General features: G+C 41.2%; 1 long non-coding RNA gene across 1 annotated transcript; it reads left to right on the top strand.

Annotated features, from left to right (window-relative positions):
* Window positions 1-3,415: 3,415 nt before the first annotated feature.
* LOC123376383 lies at window positions 3,416-8,536 on the top strand. The gene is made up of 3 exons (XR_006581768.1): window positions 3,416-3,530; window positions 7,424-7,508; window positions 7,766-8,536. It is a non-coding gene; the product is annotated as an uncharacterized LOC123376383 (long non-coding RNA).
* The last annotated feature ends 7,961 nt before the right edge of the window (window positions 8,537-16,497 follow it).

Here is a 16,497-nt window from a genome sequence, read left to right as displayed (position 1 = left end):
ACATTTTAGTCATGGGTATTTTTAGTAAAAGTCACAGACAGTTAAAAATTCACAGCCAGTAACCTGTCCACGACTTTTACTAAAAATACCAGTGAATAAAACGGGATGACTGCCTGGGGGACCCATGGGTGCTGTGGGAGGCAGCTTGGCTGCTTGGGCAGGAGAGGCACAGGCTGTGGCATGTGGCCTGGGACCCCCTCTGGGGTTGGGGGTGGAGGGTGGGGCTGGCAGGCTCCCTACCTGGCTCCGCACTCCTCCTCCTTCCCCCAGCAGCAGCAGAGTTTGGGTGTGGGAGAGGATAGGGTGAGGTGACATGGGACAGGGTGAGGTGACTCTGGGTGGCGGTTACCGGTCCTGAAGGGCTCTCTGGAAGCAGAGACATCCCCCTCACTCGGCTGCTAGGCGGAGGTGTGGCCAGGCAGCTCTGTGCGCTGCCTCTGCCTGCAAGCACCATCCCCACAGCTCCCATTGGCTGCAGTTCCCGGCCAATCGGAGCTATGAAGCCAGCGCTCTAGGCGGAGGCAGCATCCAGAGTTGCCTGGCCATGCCTCTGCCTAGCAGCTGAGTGAGGGGGATGCCACTGGTTCCAGGGAGCCCTCAGGTAAGCGCCACCCCCAGATCCTGCTTCGTCCCATCCTGTGGCCCAACTCCCTCCCACACCCAACCTCTGCTGTTGGGGCAGGGAGTGGTGGTCCAAGATTGCTCCAGCAGCAGCCAGGCACTCTGGCCACTACAGAAGTCGTGTGACTTCTGTGACCACCATGACAACCCACAGACTTAACAATGAATAATAATTTTATATTTCAAGAGCCCCCTTTTGGTCAGCTGTGCACTTCCACTTAAGGGCTTTCAGAATTATTACAAGTTAATGTGGCTACATACTAGCTGTAATAGTCTTCACTTGAGATAGCACTATAATAAACAGCCTCTCTTGCTTTAATTCAGAAAGGACGCCATTTTAAAAAACATAACCTGATGACCATTAAGAAATCAGTTCATCTTGAACTTGAAAGTTCAGCTGTTTAACATGGCTAGCTCCTAATAGAACAAAAGGAACAGAGTTCACCATCATTTGTCTTACATTTTCGGCACCACATTTTAATTAAGCAAAAGCATATTCTTTCAGTGTCTTGAATTATTACAGTTTGTCACAGATCCACAGGATTAGTGCTATGCTAGTGGAAGAGTCTCTGGGAGGATCCCTTCAGTTTGCCAGATCCCCTAGAGATCTCATTCCTCCTCCAGGATAAGCCACGTGACTTCCCTGCTTGTTTAGGCTGGACCTCTGGTTCTTCAGCACCCCGCCTTCACACTGAGAGCTCTGTTCAGCCAGTCCAAATGACAGCCCCTGAGGGAGACTTGTACGATCTAAGGGAGAAATCTACCTCCTCTGTCAGCATTTGCAGTGACACTCAGCCAGCACTGTAAAACAGAAGCGTTTATTAGTTGATTGGAACACAGCATAGGAAGTCCTTGGTGAGCAAAAGAAAAGAAAGTTACAGAATGATCCATCCTGTTTAGCACAGTGCCCAAAGCCCTGTCCCCGACCTCCCTTTTTCCTAGTTCAGGTGTGTCCCCTGACTCCTCCAGCAGTCAATCCTTACAATCCCACTGGCATCTCCTAGACCTTTGGTCCCCAGATGGGCAAACACTAGTTGGCTTCCTGCCATTGGTTGCTAGATCTCGAAGTTGTGGTGATTGGATTTGTCATAGTCTTCTCAGATGCTCCATTAATATGGGATCTAAGGTCCAGACAGCTAAGACCCATTCACACCTATGTCTCTGAGCCTCTGCAGAGAGCAAACAACCCTTTTTACCTGTTCGGTAACCCTGCAGCACATGGGGGAAACCGAGGCATACATAGGATTCATTTAAAAAAAATTACAAATCCCATTTCATCATAGTTTAATAAACTGAGTACACACATATATACACGTGTGTATATATAAAATTAAAAGAAACTTCCTTAAGAGTTGTTGTTGTGAATCTAATTCTGTTAATCTTGAATTAACAGAATAATGCTTATAGATGTATCTGATATAATAATGAAAGCTCCTCAAATTAATGGGATACAACCCATTATATCACATATGATCCTTTTCCCTGTTTAATGAAGAAATTAAGTTAATTTCCAAGGCCACATAAATATGCTCCAATATGTTATTTAATGCACTGAGGTGATGAGCATATTAGAAAAAAACTCAGCTAGATTGGACAGTTTAAATTAGATTAATATTTGAGAAGACTAATTAAGGGGGAAAGACTGTTTTACTGAGCACAGTTTACTATGAACATTTGCTGTGCCTTAAGAAATCTTAGTGTAAAGGACACAGACAAGGCTCTGTCTTTTTAAAATCTGGCACAAATCTATTTGCATTGGCATTCAGAAAACACTTTTTGAATTAAGTGAGTGATGAATCATGTTATGTAAATAAGGAGATAAGCACTGCACAGCTGTAGCAAAAATAGATGCTGCTCCTTTCGAAAAATGGAATCTGATTTCTAATAGTTCATTTAATGGGCTGAATCAGTGCAAAGCTTGCAGTATTCAAATTGTATAGAGTGTGCTGATGTTAAGGGCTTAATGGAGTAGGAGAAAGACCACTGCAAGGCAATTTGTGGGGTTTTTTGTTGTTGTTTTTTTTCATTTTTTTTTAATAATCAGTAAACTTGCAAGTTTCTTATTTTTCACTTCCAGGTTTTTCTCTTCACATATAAAAAAACTCTGTGCTTGCAAATGATTTGTGAATGTTGACAGCAGATATTTTCTGCAGTAGAAATGTTAAGTTCAGGAGGGAGGGATATGACTCTCTTCCATATAGAATGTTATATACATTTGTGCAAAAAGCCTTGGTATGCTTTGCATACAGAATGATGTCAAGAATGTGTAAGCTTCAGGGCATAAGCTGATCACCAGCTGGGGTTGGGAAGAAATCCTTCCTTCTGTCAATTAATGCATTATTAGGATGTAATGCTTTCTGAAGCAGCAGCGATTGTTCAGACAGGATATGAGAGTAGATGGATTTCTGATCTGTTCCAGTATAGTGATTCTTATGTTCCTAAATTGCTATAGTAGGGAGAAACCCCGCCCCAAAACTAAGAAACAAACAAAACTACAAATGTTGGTCCCAATCTTGTCTGCCTTACTTATGCAAGAAGCTCCAGTGAAGTCAGTTTGACCACTTACATGAGTAAGGTTAACAGGACTTAGAAAATAAACGCTATGGAATGTGATGGGGCAAGGCCAGATGGCTATAGAAAAGTAGTGGGAGATAGATATATTAGCCTCAGGTTAAACAAATCCCTGGTACCAGGATAAGTAAATGGAAGCTGCTCCAGGTCAATTAAGACACCTGGGGCCAATTAAGAGCTTTCCAGAAGGCAGGGAGGATGCTAGGTTGATTGGGACACCTGAAGCCAATCAGGGGCTGGCTGAAACTAGTTAAAAGCCTCCCGGTTAGTCAGGAGTTGTGGTGTTGAAGAGACTGAGTTGTACACATCAGAGCAGGCACAAGGAAGGTGGCCCTGAGGTAAGGGTAAAGTGGAGCTTGAGGAAGTCGGGGGCTGCTGTGGGGCAGTAGCCCATGGAATTGTATGTGTCCTGTTCCTAAAAGGTCAGCTACTGTAGCTGATGCTATGAGGGAGCCTGGGTTCCCCCTCTTTGTTCCCCTGATTAATCAGTGAGACTGGGAGACAACAGAGACTGTGCAAGGGAGGATAGCTTCTCCTCACCTCCCTTGCTGGCTTATGATGAAAATGGCTCAGTAGACTGTGACCCTTGTCTCTAGAGAGAGAAGGGTTAAGTGGAGGGTCACAGTGAGCCTCTGAGGCTAGCAAAATCCATCAAGAAGTGCAGGAGCCATGGAGACAAGGACAGAGCTTTGTCACAGGAAACAATAAATATAAAGTTCACTTTTTTATAGTAAAAGAAAATGTAGGCATATTTCACTTCCCCTAACACCTTTCCCCTTCTTATGCCACTCCCTCCCCCTCAAAAAGCAAGAAGATATTTTACCTTAAAAATGGACAAGTAGTCCACTAGGGACTTGGCTAGTGGAATTGATTACAGGGAACTCAATAAGCTCCAGCTCCTCAAAGGTATTTAGGCACTTAACTCCCATTGAAATCAATAAGAATTAGGTACCTAAATATCTTAGAGGATCTTGGCTGAAGATACTATGGTGATGGATATCAGTAAAAAACCTGAGATAGTTAGTGTTTGCTAATAGCAAATACTAACTATCTATGTTGGCTTTTGCATACTTAGAATTATATTGCTAAGGCATGTGAGGATTCCTTAACTGTATCCACCAGATTAAGCACCAAATAAGTCACCCTGTACAACATCTTTGAATTCAGCTATCAGCTAACTTTGCTACCTTCCAAGACCCAAATGTGGGACAAAGACCACCCAAATGAGGTACATAAAGAAACTGTCCATGCAGGAAACTTAAAATGTGGTGCGATTAATCACGTTAGTGTAAATAAGTCTTACTAAAACAACGGGGAGTTCTTGTGGCACCTTAGAGACTAACAAATGTATTTGAGCATAAGCATTTGTTAGTCTCTAAGTTGCCACAAGAACTCCTCATTGTTTTTGCTGATACAGACTAACACGGCTACCACTCTGTAACTCTTACTAGACTCTCTCATCCATGATTCTTTCTCTGATAAGAATTTACAAAATTAGGAGTTAAGTGACATCAAATTGTGTGGAACTAAGTAATTTTGGGACTGAAAATGAATACTGTCCATTGAAATAAGGCATGGGTGTAAAATCTCTCAATTTTTCCTCCAGGACTCTCTCAGAATGATATTGCTACAAGAGGGGCTAATCTAGCCCATAGAAAACTTCAATCCTGTTCTAGCTTAATGTTGGGAAAGAAACATCTACCCATATGGTTTATTTTCTAGTAGTGGTATTTGCTATAGTATGTGCAATCAAATCTAATTAAGCTGTGTTTCTCTGCATATCTTTGCACAGAATTCATCAGATTCAAGCACTAATCAGTTGTATAACAAGAATCATAGAATATCAGGGCTGGAAGGGACCTCAGGAGGTCTTCTAGTCCAACCCTCTACTCAAAGCAGGACCAATTTCCCAACTACCGGTAAATCATCCCAGCCAGGGTTTTGTCAAGCCTGACCTTAAAAACCTCTAAGGAAGGAGATTCCACTACCTCCCTAGGTAACCCATTCCAGTGCTTCACCACCCTCCTAGTGAAAAAGTTTTTTCCTAATATCCAACCTAAACCTCCCCCACTGCAACTTGAGACCATTACTCCCTAGTGGTACCAGATGACAGAACAAGAACAGTCTAGATCCATCCTCTCTGGAACCCTCTTTCAGGTAGTTGAAAGCAGCTATCAAATCCCCATCATTCTTTTCTGCAGACTAAACAATCCCAGTCCCTTCAGCTTCTCCTCATAAACCATGTGTTCCAGCCCTCTAATCATTTTTGTTGCCCTCTATTGGACTCTTTTCCATTTTTCCACATCCTTCTTGTAGTGTGGGGCCCAAAACTGGACACAGTACTCCAGATGAGGCCTCACCAATGTCGAATAGAGGGGAATGATATAGCATCAGTTTGTCAATCTACAGTTTGTTTTCATCTCAGGCAAAATTGGATTTTAAAACTGATTTGGATTTAAAGGCTCTGGCCTCATATGGATTTTAAAAAGTATTTTATGTTAATTTGGTGCTCTTGAGCTTGAGTGCTGGAATCAAGCATAATGCATGCTAGTACTGTCCTAGCTTCCGAACCCAGCTCTGCCAATGCACTTCTTCAGCATCCTCAGTTCTGGGTCACTCCCAGCACAGACTACCAATCTTGCTGATCCATGCAGTGGTTTTGGGATATGGACCAATGTTTGCAAGGGAGTAGTTTAATGAGACCACAAAATTCATTTCCCACTTGTAGGCAATACCATGATTTGCATCCAGAGCTAAACGCAAGAGCATTAACCTACTCTACCATTTCACCCTATGTATTTTGACTTTTACAGCTTTCCTTCAGCTTATATTTATACATCAAATTCCTTTCACTTTCATTGGATTCTGAATTACCCATTCAACCTATGTATTAGTTTTTACTTGCATCAATTCACAGTTGTTTGAAGTGTTATAGCCGTGTTGGTCCCAAGATAGGAGAAGGGAAAGTAATATGTTGGACCAGCTTCTATTGCTGAAAGAGACAAGACTTCAAGCTCTTTCCTTTCCCAGACCTGAAGAAGAGCTTTGTGGAGCTCAAAAATTTGTCTCAGATGTTGGTCCAATAAAAGATTATCTTACCCACCTTGTCTCTCTTTTATTCAGAGTCATTGGGTAATTTATGGATTGAGACCGGCAGCAGATTACATTCAGGTGTCCTTAACTTTTTTTAATTACCCAGGGAAAATGACACAATTACCCCCATTTTTTTTAGACATTTTCCTGAGGGCCTTTCAAAAGGATGATGGGGCAGATTCTCATCCTAGTCACACCACTGTAAATGAAGAAACTTCTTTAATGAAGTCCAGTAGAGTTAATCCTGATTTATGAGTATAATTCTGTTCTGTTTTATATGGGTGATATCACCTTCTCTGTACTATCTCAGTACCTTTCAATAGTGTGTTAGGCAATGTAACCAACGTGTGCACATGGTTCATTCTTATTCTTTCTTCCAAGGAAGAATTGTGTGTGCAGCATAGTTTATTTTAGTAGGACTTTAAAAGTATCTACATACCGGTATGTGTTTATATTGGGAAAAGCAAGGTTGAGGAAGGGTGCCTTGGTGTGGAAGGTGATAAAATTTGTTATGGTCCTTAGTTCTTGTGAGAGTTTTCCACAGACTGAGACAGGCCTCAGAGAAAGCTGTGTCTTCCACACAAGCAAGCTTTTTACCCTTATGGCAGAAAGTTCCATGTGCTTGAGGAGTAGGATTGTCAACCATGCTTCACCCAGGAGTTTTTAAGTGATCTTTTAGGTATACTGGACAGAGATCATTGAGCATCTTGAGGATAAGAATCAAGAGTTTGAACTTGACACTCTTCTATGGGAAACTACTTCAGAGAACAGATTTGATGTGCTCATGGTAGCCCACGTTGCTAAGGAGATGCAAAGTTGTGTTCTCTGGAGTTTTCTGAGGGCTGATGGCTCAGTACCCCAAACTATTGCATTTCTATCATCCAAACAGGAGGTGGCAAAGAGTGTATAATTGAAAACCAGGTCAGGATGTGACAGTTTCCTGACAAACAGGATATGCTAGAAAGTGTTACTTGTGGATGATGCTGTGTGAGAACTTAGCAAGAAATCCAGAGGTACTCCTAAAGTACAGACTCAATTGACCAATTGTAGATGTGTCAACCAAAGTTTACTGCTCCGTGGCTGCAAATTCTTCAAAGTGCTTTCTTCTATCCACCAGCATCCCCTCTGTCTTGCTTAGGTTCACCTTCAACCAGCTGTGCTTCATCCATGTACTGATTTCAACCAAGCATTGGACCATCTTGGTGATAGCGGTCTGGTCATATGTGATTAAGTAAACCTGTGGTGCCATATGTATATTGGTGGTGCTTGAATCAATATCCTAGCTACATGTAGATCTTAAATAAGACATGAGAGAGAATTAATCCTTGTGGGACTCCACAAGTGAGGGATCTAATTGGGAAATGTAGTTTCCCATCACTACTCCTTGCATGTGTCCCTCTACTGGGGATGCATGTGTCCCTCTACTGGGGATGTAGACCATTTTAATGCATGTCCCCTGGACGTCTTCTCCTTTTCTCAGGTGGGACAGCGGTATCTCATGGTCAACAGCATTCAGTGATGCAGAGAGATCCAGGAGGATGAGAACGGATGGCTGCCCTCTATCCATTGACAGCAGAAGATCATATACTTGGGATCAGAATCTGAAGCAATGAGGGCAGGGAAATTGCTGCAATTCCTGTCTCTGTCACTGTGCAACCTGACTTTTTTAAATTCACTGTTTTTAAAAAAGATGTGCGGTATCCATGACACCCTTAACTTACTCAACTGGTGCTTTCATGAGCAGAAACTCCAAGGCATTGTCAAAAGCAACCCTAAGGACATCTGTAATTAAAGTGTATAAATCACATCCCAAGGACTTATGCTGAACACTTTTGGAAAGTGCATGCAAGGATTTACCAAATTATTTAGGACTAAGTGTGCCAAAATAATATTTTACTCAAGAAAATGCCACAAAACTGTTCAGGAAATAGCACTCAAATTGAATGATTGTCTCCATATTTGACAAACACTATTAACCTCAATAGGAGATGGAACAGGTCTTAATGGTAAAACTCCAGTTATCTTTAATAAGAGCAGGAGTGGACCCTTATTACTACTATTCAATTTTCTTGTTTACCTTGGCCAGCAATCTCACTGGTCCAGTGCACAAAAATAAAGTCCTGGCCAAGAACTAGCAAGATATCTCCTAAAGTACTTCAGGTATCATACCTGGCAGCAGTCCTCAAATTTCAATGGTCAGATTCCAATCTGAGTCTATTGCCACACACCTTAGAAAAAAAATCTATTCACAGTATAGTCCTTTTTAATAATTACAGGGGGAAAAAATCAACTTCTTTCCATCAATCTCTCTGTAATGTATTTACAGTAGTATCTGGTCCTTTATAATAGCTACTGTTTTAATAAAAATGTATAAAAAAAATCTAGAAATCAAAGTTGATTATCTGAAACAGGAGTATTCATTTATAGTGTTTTGTACTGAATTTTGCTTCTAGTCTGTGAAATTCTCTGAAACACTAGGTAGAAACATAAATCAGTGGCTAAATTCAAGGCAGATCATGGCTCTGATCTGTGTTTTTAAATGCCTTGAAAGTAGTAGTAATTGCTCATAATTCACCACATAGAACATTATATTAGTATACCAAATTATGCAAAAAATATAGCTGGGTATAAATCTGCAGTGTATAATAATGATGAAGGTTGGGTGAACAAGTTTTCCATTATATAAAACATTAAACTGACTTTTCCTCAGAATCAACTATGCATTTCTGCTTGCTCCATATAAACCATATCCTACTTTCCATCCATGCATATGCCTACCACAGAAGTGAATAAGAATTGCAAGTGTAGCTTGAGGTAAATAGTTCTGTGGAGAGTCCAATGAAACTCCTGTGTCCCTCTTTCAGTAGCAGACCCCAGCTGTACATGTTGGTTGGGGAAAGCATAACCAACCCATGTTAACTTCCTTTAAGGGCGGGAGAAGTGGTCACCACTAGTGTGGTCAGAGAGGAAAGCCCTGAGGAGACTAGTTAACCTTTTCAAATGATTGAAGTGGTTTGAAGCACCAGGATCTGTCTGGTGGGTTGAGAGGCACTTCATCTACTAATGCCTGGGTGTTAATGTCAGCTCTGACATTGATTTACTATGTGAAATCATAAATCATGTAGGGCCCAATCCTGCAATGGACTAAATACTTTTTATTCCTGTTGCCATCATCAAGAATAGAAGAAGGCATTCAACAGCCTGACAGACACACTTTGAAGAATTGAGCCCATAATCTCCCTACCTTTCAATTATCTTAAGTCTCTCTCTCTCTCTCTCTCTCTCTCTCTCACACACACACACACACACACACCCAACACTACACTCATCCCCCAACCTTGAGCACCCTTAGAGTGCTGCAAATTACACCTTGTCGTAACAGGCTCCTGGGGTAATTAGAACTCCAGCCACATCCTATTCCCACTGGGCACACACCTGACCCCACCCTTCCTCATGGGGAAGATGTTAATACCACCCAAGGACTCCACTACAACAGGGGAATCCCCATGTAGCCAATTAAGCCAGAGCCAGGCAAAGTGGCTTTATTGAAGGCCAGAGTCTGGTTCATTGTGAACATGGGTAACAGAATCGGGCCCTCAGGGGTAAGCATTGTTACCCTTAATTGGTGAGGGGGAGGAAGCAAGAGCTGGATTAATTGGAGATTTTGACTCCTATCTAGGTGCACAGAGGACTAAGGATTATTAATAGAAATGGGGTCTGGGGTTCCTCCAGCAGAACATTTTTTGAAATATACATATAATCTGAAATAATTTAATTAAGGGCAAAACAAACCTAGTATATGCCATAGAACACTAACTAGCCTTTACTTAACAGTGTGCACCAATAGTTACCCAGGGTCTAAATCAGCTCCTGGATAAATGTACATAGATACTAGATCTGATCTTACATTGATATGCATTGGTAGAGCTGCTGTAATTTCATTGATGCTACAGCAGCTGAGGCTCGTGCATCAATATTAGGGGAGAACTGGGTCCTAAGAGACATCGCAGCTAATTATCGTCATGTTAGTATTCAAAGGGCCAGATTCTTCTCTAACTTTTCACTAATTTTTATGCCAGTATGATATTACAGACTTCATTGGAGTTACACCTGATTTACATGAGCATGAGAGGAGGATCAGAGTGTTTGAAGTGTCTTTTTTGTATTTTGTTGCATTTCTGATGAACGTACAAATGCTGTGACCATTTCTAGACAAGCAAAACTGTCATGAGACTAGCAACATTATGAGCAGAGTTGAGCTAGTTCTTTCTCAAAAGCCTCACTCCCCCCCCACATCCACCCTTTCCTTAGTGCGAGTGCTGAAGTTTTCTATTATTTATTTTTATGGATGTAGGTCATTGCACATTTTCAAGCACCACTAGCATCATTTCAATGTTTGTTGATAGCTAAGCTGAAACACATTTGGAATGCACACTACTAAAGGTATGCCTTGGTTAACATGGCCAACATGACATTCAGATTCTAGTCCTTTGCATTTTCATTCCTTTTTATTTATGTTAGATTGCAGCTTCTGTGGACAAACAGGAAGACATAGACATTGCCCTGAAGAGTGCCTAGCACATTTTGGGTATTATTGTAATATTAATGAACACCACTGTTAAATAATCCTTGTTGTCAAGTGCAGCTGAGCCTCAGGGTACAGCATTCTTTTTCACAGATAAACCCACAAATGCCATAACAAAATATTAGCAGCATTTGCAAGATGTCTTTCCAACAGAGTTCGGTCAGATGAAAGGTTCATTTGACCCAAATGCCCACAATCTGTAATTTGGGGGAAGGAAAGGGTAACCACACTTCTTCAAAGAGAATAACTAAGAGGTGGTTTTTAATAACTTAAGATGTTCCAATAGCAGTACTTATTTGCTTTTGATCTTAAATGTTGACAGTAGTGGTGGGTGAAAATGCCTGTCTCTGAGAGTAAGAAAGTATGCAATTTTACATCTACAGTATGTAGAGAAGGCCTAGTTTTTATAAGAAAACAACATATCAGGTGGTAAATAGTACAATGATTTCAAAATATGCAATAATTCACATAAAAAAATGGTGTCAGAGCCACATACTTTTGACAAAAGTTAGATGTACAGAATAAAAAAATAGGCCTTTGCCAGGATACCTGTTATGGAAGAATTCATTGAGAATGAACGCATTCCTCTCTAAATGGTAGTGTAAAGTGTCTCACTTTTCCAAGCTGTGTTTGAACTCTTTTCTTTTAAACACTTATGAATTACTTAGATGTTCTTAGAAATCACGTGAGGACACACTGAATTTAGGCACAACTCCATCGCTTCAGAACTAGGCACAGGAGGCACCATAGCTCAGACACACCTTTGGGGAACACTTTCTCTCTTGCTTTTTTCTTCTTCTAATGGCACGTTCAGCTGTGTTTGCCAGTGAATGGGGGGAAGCCAAAACTCATTCCACACTAAACACCTACCCATATACTCCAGGATCAGATAAGGGAATAGACAGTTAGCTTGTACAGGGATGCAGTGGGAGTTCTTATTCCCCTTTACTCTCTTTCACAGTCCAAGTCTCGAGCTACAGCTTATAAATTAGATTAGATATGAATCAAAATGCAAGGACTTGACTCTGCCTATCGGGATGGCCCCTATGCTGGAAGTGTTGAAAGGCACACAATGCCTCCTGCTGCTCCTGAGAAGCACAGCTATCTCTTAGGAGCTGACTGTGTGCACCCCATTCTTTATCAGGCAGCGCAGCTAGCCAGTGCATAGGTGGGGAAGTTGCCTGTCTTTTCCTCTCCATGCCCCTTTTAGCGTTGTTTGTGCCCCAAGTGATGCTAGTAGGGAACAGTTTCTGTGCCCATGACTGTCACAGAAGCTACTCTGGATTTACAACAGTGTTAGTGAGATGCCATATGTCATCTTCTATATTTATGTAGGGCCCAGCACACATTTTAGAATCATTTATGGTATTGCGGTGGCACCCAAAAGCTCTGGTCTTGGACCATAAGCCCATTATGCTACACACTGTTCAGACAGAACAAAAATAGGTTATCTGCTCCAAAGAGCTTACACTCCAAATATAGAACAAGAGACAATGGGTGGAGCAGAAGGAAACACTGAGACAAGCTGGTCAGCATGCAGTGGTTTCAGTTACACTTACAGTCCCAGAACCCTACAATCTCTGCAGGTAGGGAATCTCTCTTCTACAGGAGCTCACTATTATTCAATGGAATTCACCCCACTGAACTCAGTCACCTGCAGGCCTGAGGGTAGTTTGAAGCTGCAGGACTGAACTGCAAGGTACTCCTTAAATAACAGTGATACATTAGCAGTATCGTGGTTTCTTTTCAAGTCTGCAATGATTCAAACTCATTTGACAAAATACTCAAGACTATACCTTACTTGAAAGGAGCTGGACTAGATTTCTACCTTTAACATGTTTCTATGTACCATGGCAACAGTCACTTCAGACAATGTGACCAAAACAAGCACTGACTTCTGCATTATTTTTCCTGTTTACTAAATTAAATGGAACAGTGAAAGCTTAAGCTTTCATTCTGATGACTCAGAGCACCAGACTAGAACTGATATTCTATTATTTTTCTTAGTGCTAGTGAATTTAGCCCTTTTTCTTTTTGTCAGTTATCTGAAAACAGATTGCAGTGTCTACTAATTCACTCATTGTGAAAAATTGTTCACCAAGGATTTTATGTGAACAGATTTTAGCCTGTGTTTTGTCCATGATCCATGAATCTGTGAGTATACCATATTCATGACTGATTTTCCAGCTGTGTGACTGGTCATCCAACTCACATGACATCCAGTTTGTTCTTTGTCCAGTTTACCTCTTCTTTATAAAGGATTTCCACCCATACTGAACACTATTCATGTTTCAATCAGTCTTGAGTATTGTTAAGGACTGGGCCTCAAGCAGTCTTGCTTAATGGACTAGAACCTAGCCTAATGTCCAGAGCCCAAATCAGGAGCCAAGTTGTCATGTGCAGGGAGCAAGCCAGAGTCAGGAACCAGGAGCCAAGGGGCAGAAGCCAAATACCAAGTCCAGGCAGTGAGCTAGAACTAAACCTTAGGAAGAAGGAGCCAAGTGTCAGAACCAAAGTATTAGCCAGAGCAGTGGCAGAAATCAAGATCTAGGAGCAGGAAACAGGACGTGGGACAGAAACACAGCTGTAGGCAAGGAACATTATTAAGCAAAGGACCCACTACTGCTGCTGGGTTTAAGAATGTGCCTGTGGAGTAATCAGCCAATGAGGAGACCAGGTTCATTAGCTGACTCAGCTGAGGGTAATGAGCTGGGTATGAATTCAGCTGTGAGTCCCAGATGGGCATGATCCTGAAATTTTACTTTTTGTGACTATTCCATATTAACAAATTTTTGCTTTCTCATATTCTCATAAAAATCGGTAAAAATGTGTGTGAACATTGCTGAAGCTAAATTCCACATGAAGGTTTTTGAAATGCTTATGAGTTTTTAATTTTTTTTTAACCATTTGCCCAGCACTGATTTTCTATCTGTAATTCACTGGTTTTGAGTGTAAAACAAAAATGAAAGATTCCAGAATACTGAAAAAGCCTAGTACGGCTTCTAAAGTAATGCTCTGAAGGGTAATTCTCACATGGAACAACTAAGAACATAAGAACGGCCATACTGGGTCAGACCAAAGGTCCATCCAGCCTAGTATCCTGTCTACTGACAAACAGAGGCTAGGGACACCATTCCTTACCGATCTTGGCTAATAGCCATTAATGGACTTAACCTCCATGAATGTATCTAGTTCTCTTTTAATACATTTACATACAGAGTTCAAATAATGGCCTGTGAAAGGGGCAAAGCTGGCTCACCCCAGGCCCAACTTCCTGCTTTTCTATGAAGGATCTGTGATGATGCAACTCCCAGCCAACGCTATAGCCCTAGCATTAGAGTGCCTTTTAAAGTTATTTTGGAGAGTGGAGTGGAAGTGGGAATAGAGCTGGGGTTTCTTCCTAGGAGCAAATTGAAGGGATGTTCCCCCTCAGAACTGGAAGAAAACTGGGATGAAGAGTGTCCATAGTCTAAATTAGAAGTGCAGGTGTCCTCCTGAGAACCTGGAGAGTGATATGCAATGGGCAGGATATTATTCCCAGAACCTGTGGAGGAAGGGAAGCTAGGAAAGTGGTATGCCTGGCTGGGGTGACGTATTAGACCAGCCACTTACCAGTAATCCTGCTGCTCATGCATGAGTGGAGTTATTATTTAGAAACACTTACGAAGTACTGTAATAGGTCATTGCCCTGAAAGGCTTACAATCTGAAGGTGTGCTCCTGCAAACCTTTACCTATGCCCCTGCTACTCAGTGAGTAAGCAGTAGTCCCTACAGTCCATCCTAGCTGAGGAACTATGATCAGTCCCTAAACTCCATCCTAATTCTTGTCAGAGACGTGAGATCTGGTAGCACACAACTGTTATGGTGCTAGTTACTGCCTATAATTATATGCAAAATACTGTAAGGGCACTAACTAGAATGTTAGTTAAACAGCACAGATGTTAGATAGGTAGCATACATGTTATTTAACTAGCAAAATATGGAAGGCTGCAGAATATGCTATGCTATTTGCAGGGCAAATGTACAGTGTATGATTGATCTTGTGGGATAGGTGCTAGTATAGCTTGCTAGTTTAGCAGCAATAGAATGGAGTTCCTTATCTGACATCTACATCATGGAGAAGAATAATTCTCTTTTAGCAAAAGAAGGTCCAGCAAATAACATAGATCTTAGCCATCTGTTGCCAGATGGAAGTGTTCTACATCTGAATCACAGGCTGAGATGACATGTTTAGAAAATTAATCTTTAGTAAGTGGATCCACCATACAATAATGCTTCAGATGATGCTCACGTATGCATGCTGTGGTAATATTTCTTGCTTATTTAGATCTCACTTTGTAAGGTGGCTGTTTAACTATGTGTAGGTAGAGTTATTGAGGAGAGGGGTAGTTCAGTGGTTTGAGCATTGGCCCGCTAAACCTAGCATTGTGAGCTCAATCCTTGAGGGGGCCACTTAGGGGCCTAGAACAAAATCAGTATTTGGTCCTGCTAGTGAAGGCAGGGGACTTGACTCAATGACCTTTCAGGCTCCCTTTCAGCTCTTTGAGATAGGTATATCTCCATATATTTAAGCCTGGCACTACATACTCAGTCCTTAGTGAGATATTGCAGGGAGCATTGCCTGAGTAAGGAATGCTGAATTTATCCCTAGAAAATCATTAGAAAATGAAAACACAACAAGGAATTCATATTTTGCTTTCAATTGGACTTGTGGAGTCTATGGAGGGTTAGCACAGGTGCCCAGGATATCACACAAAAATCTATACTCTTTGGTAATGAAATAAGGTTCTTATGATTAAGTCACAGGACTGAGAGTTTGCCGAGGTACTTTCTCTTCCTGGCTCAGCCTTAGACTTGCTGCATGAGGAAAGATCTTATTTCTCTTTTTTTAAATTGTTTTGGAAATATTTACAGGGAATTTTCTCAGGGAAGGAGAGAAACCCTATACACCAACAGATACAAGAACAAAGGGAACTTGGAGCAATTCTGCTATCTAATTTCAAGGGTCTTATACTATTGTGTTTATTTACACATATTATTACACAGAAGCTAGGGATTCTCAACATATAACTCTTTTTAATATGACTGGATTATATAATTACAATGGATGATATGAATTCAATTGAGTATGATGATATGAATTTAATTTAATCTGGCCTGCAGAAAGTACAGCATATTACCATATCATAAGGGGATATAGGGGATTCTGAAACTTTTTCATAGTATAGAACACATATTGATAGGAAGATTGCCTTGTGAACACCATCTCCCATTCGAAACTGCACACAGACCACTCCCACTTTCATTGAAGATCACCTTTTCTCTGATTCACAAATGTATAGATCATCTCTGCTCCTATCTGTAATTGCATCACATCTCTGTGGCAACTACAACAATTACTTACATGGTCATATTGGGAAAGTACTTAATTTATTTTAGCCACAGATTACAGACATGTAGCTGCTGAAAGCTAGGCAGAGGAACCACTATCATGTTATCATGCAACTCCTCATAAATCACCATGAAGTGTTCTGCAGACCAACAGTCCAAGACAACTTGAGAACTCTTTCAAAACTTTATATTAACTATAATTCTTAATAAACTCAGGTGTATACTGATGCATGTAT

The sequence above is a fragment of the Mauremys mutica genome, chromosome 8, assembly GCF_020497125.1.
Source record: "Mauremys mutica isolate MM-2020 ecotype Southern chromosome 8, ASM2049712v1, whole genome shotgun sequence".
Lineage (NCBI taxonomy): Eukaryota > Metazoa > Chordata > Testudines > Geoemydidae > Mauremys > Mauremys mutica.
Note: the sequence above shows the minus strand (reverse complement) of the source record. Positions and strands in the feature narration are given on the sequence as shown.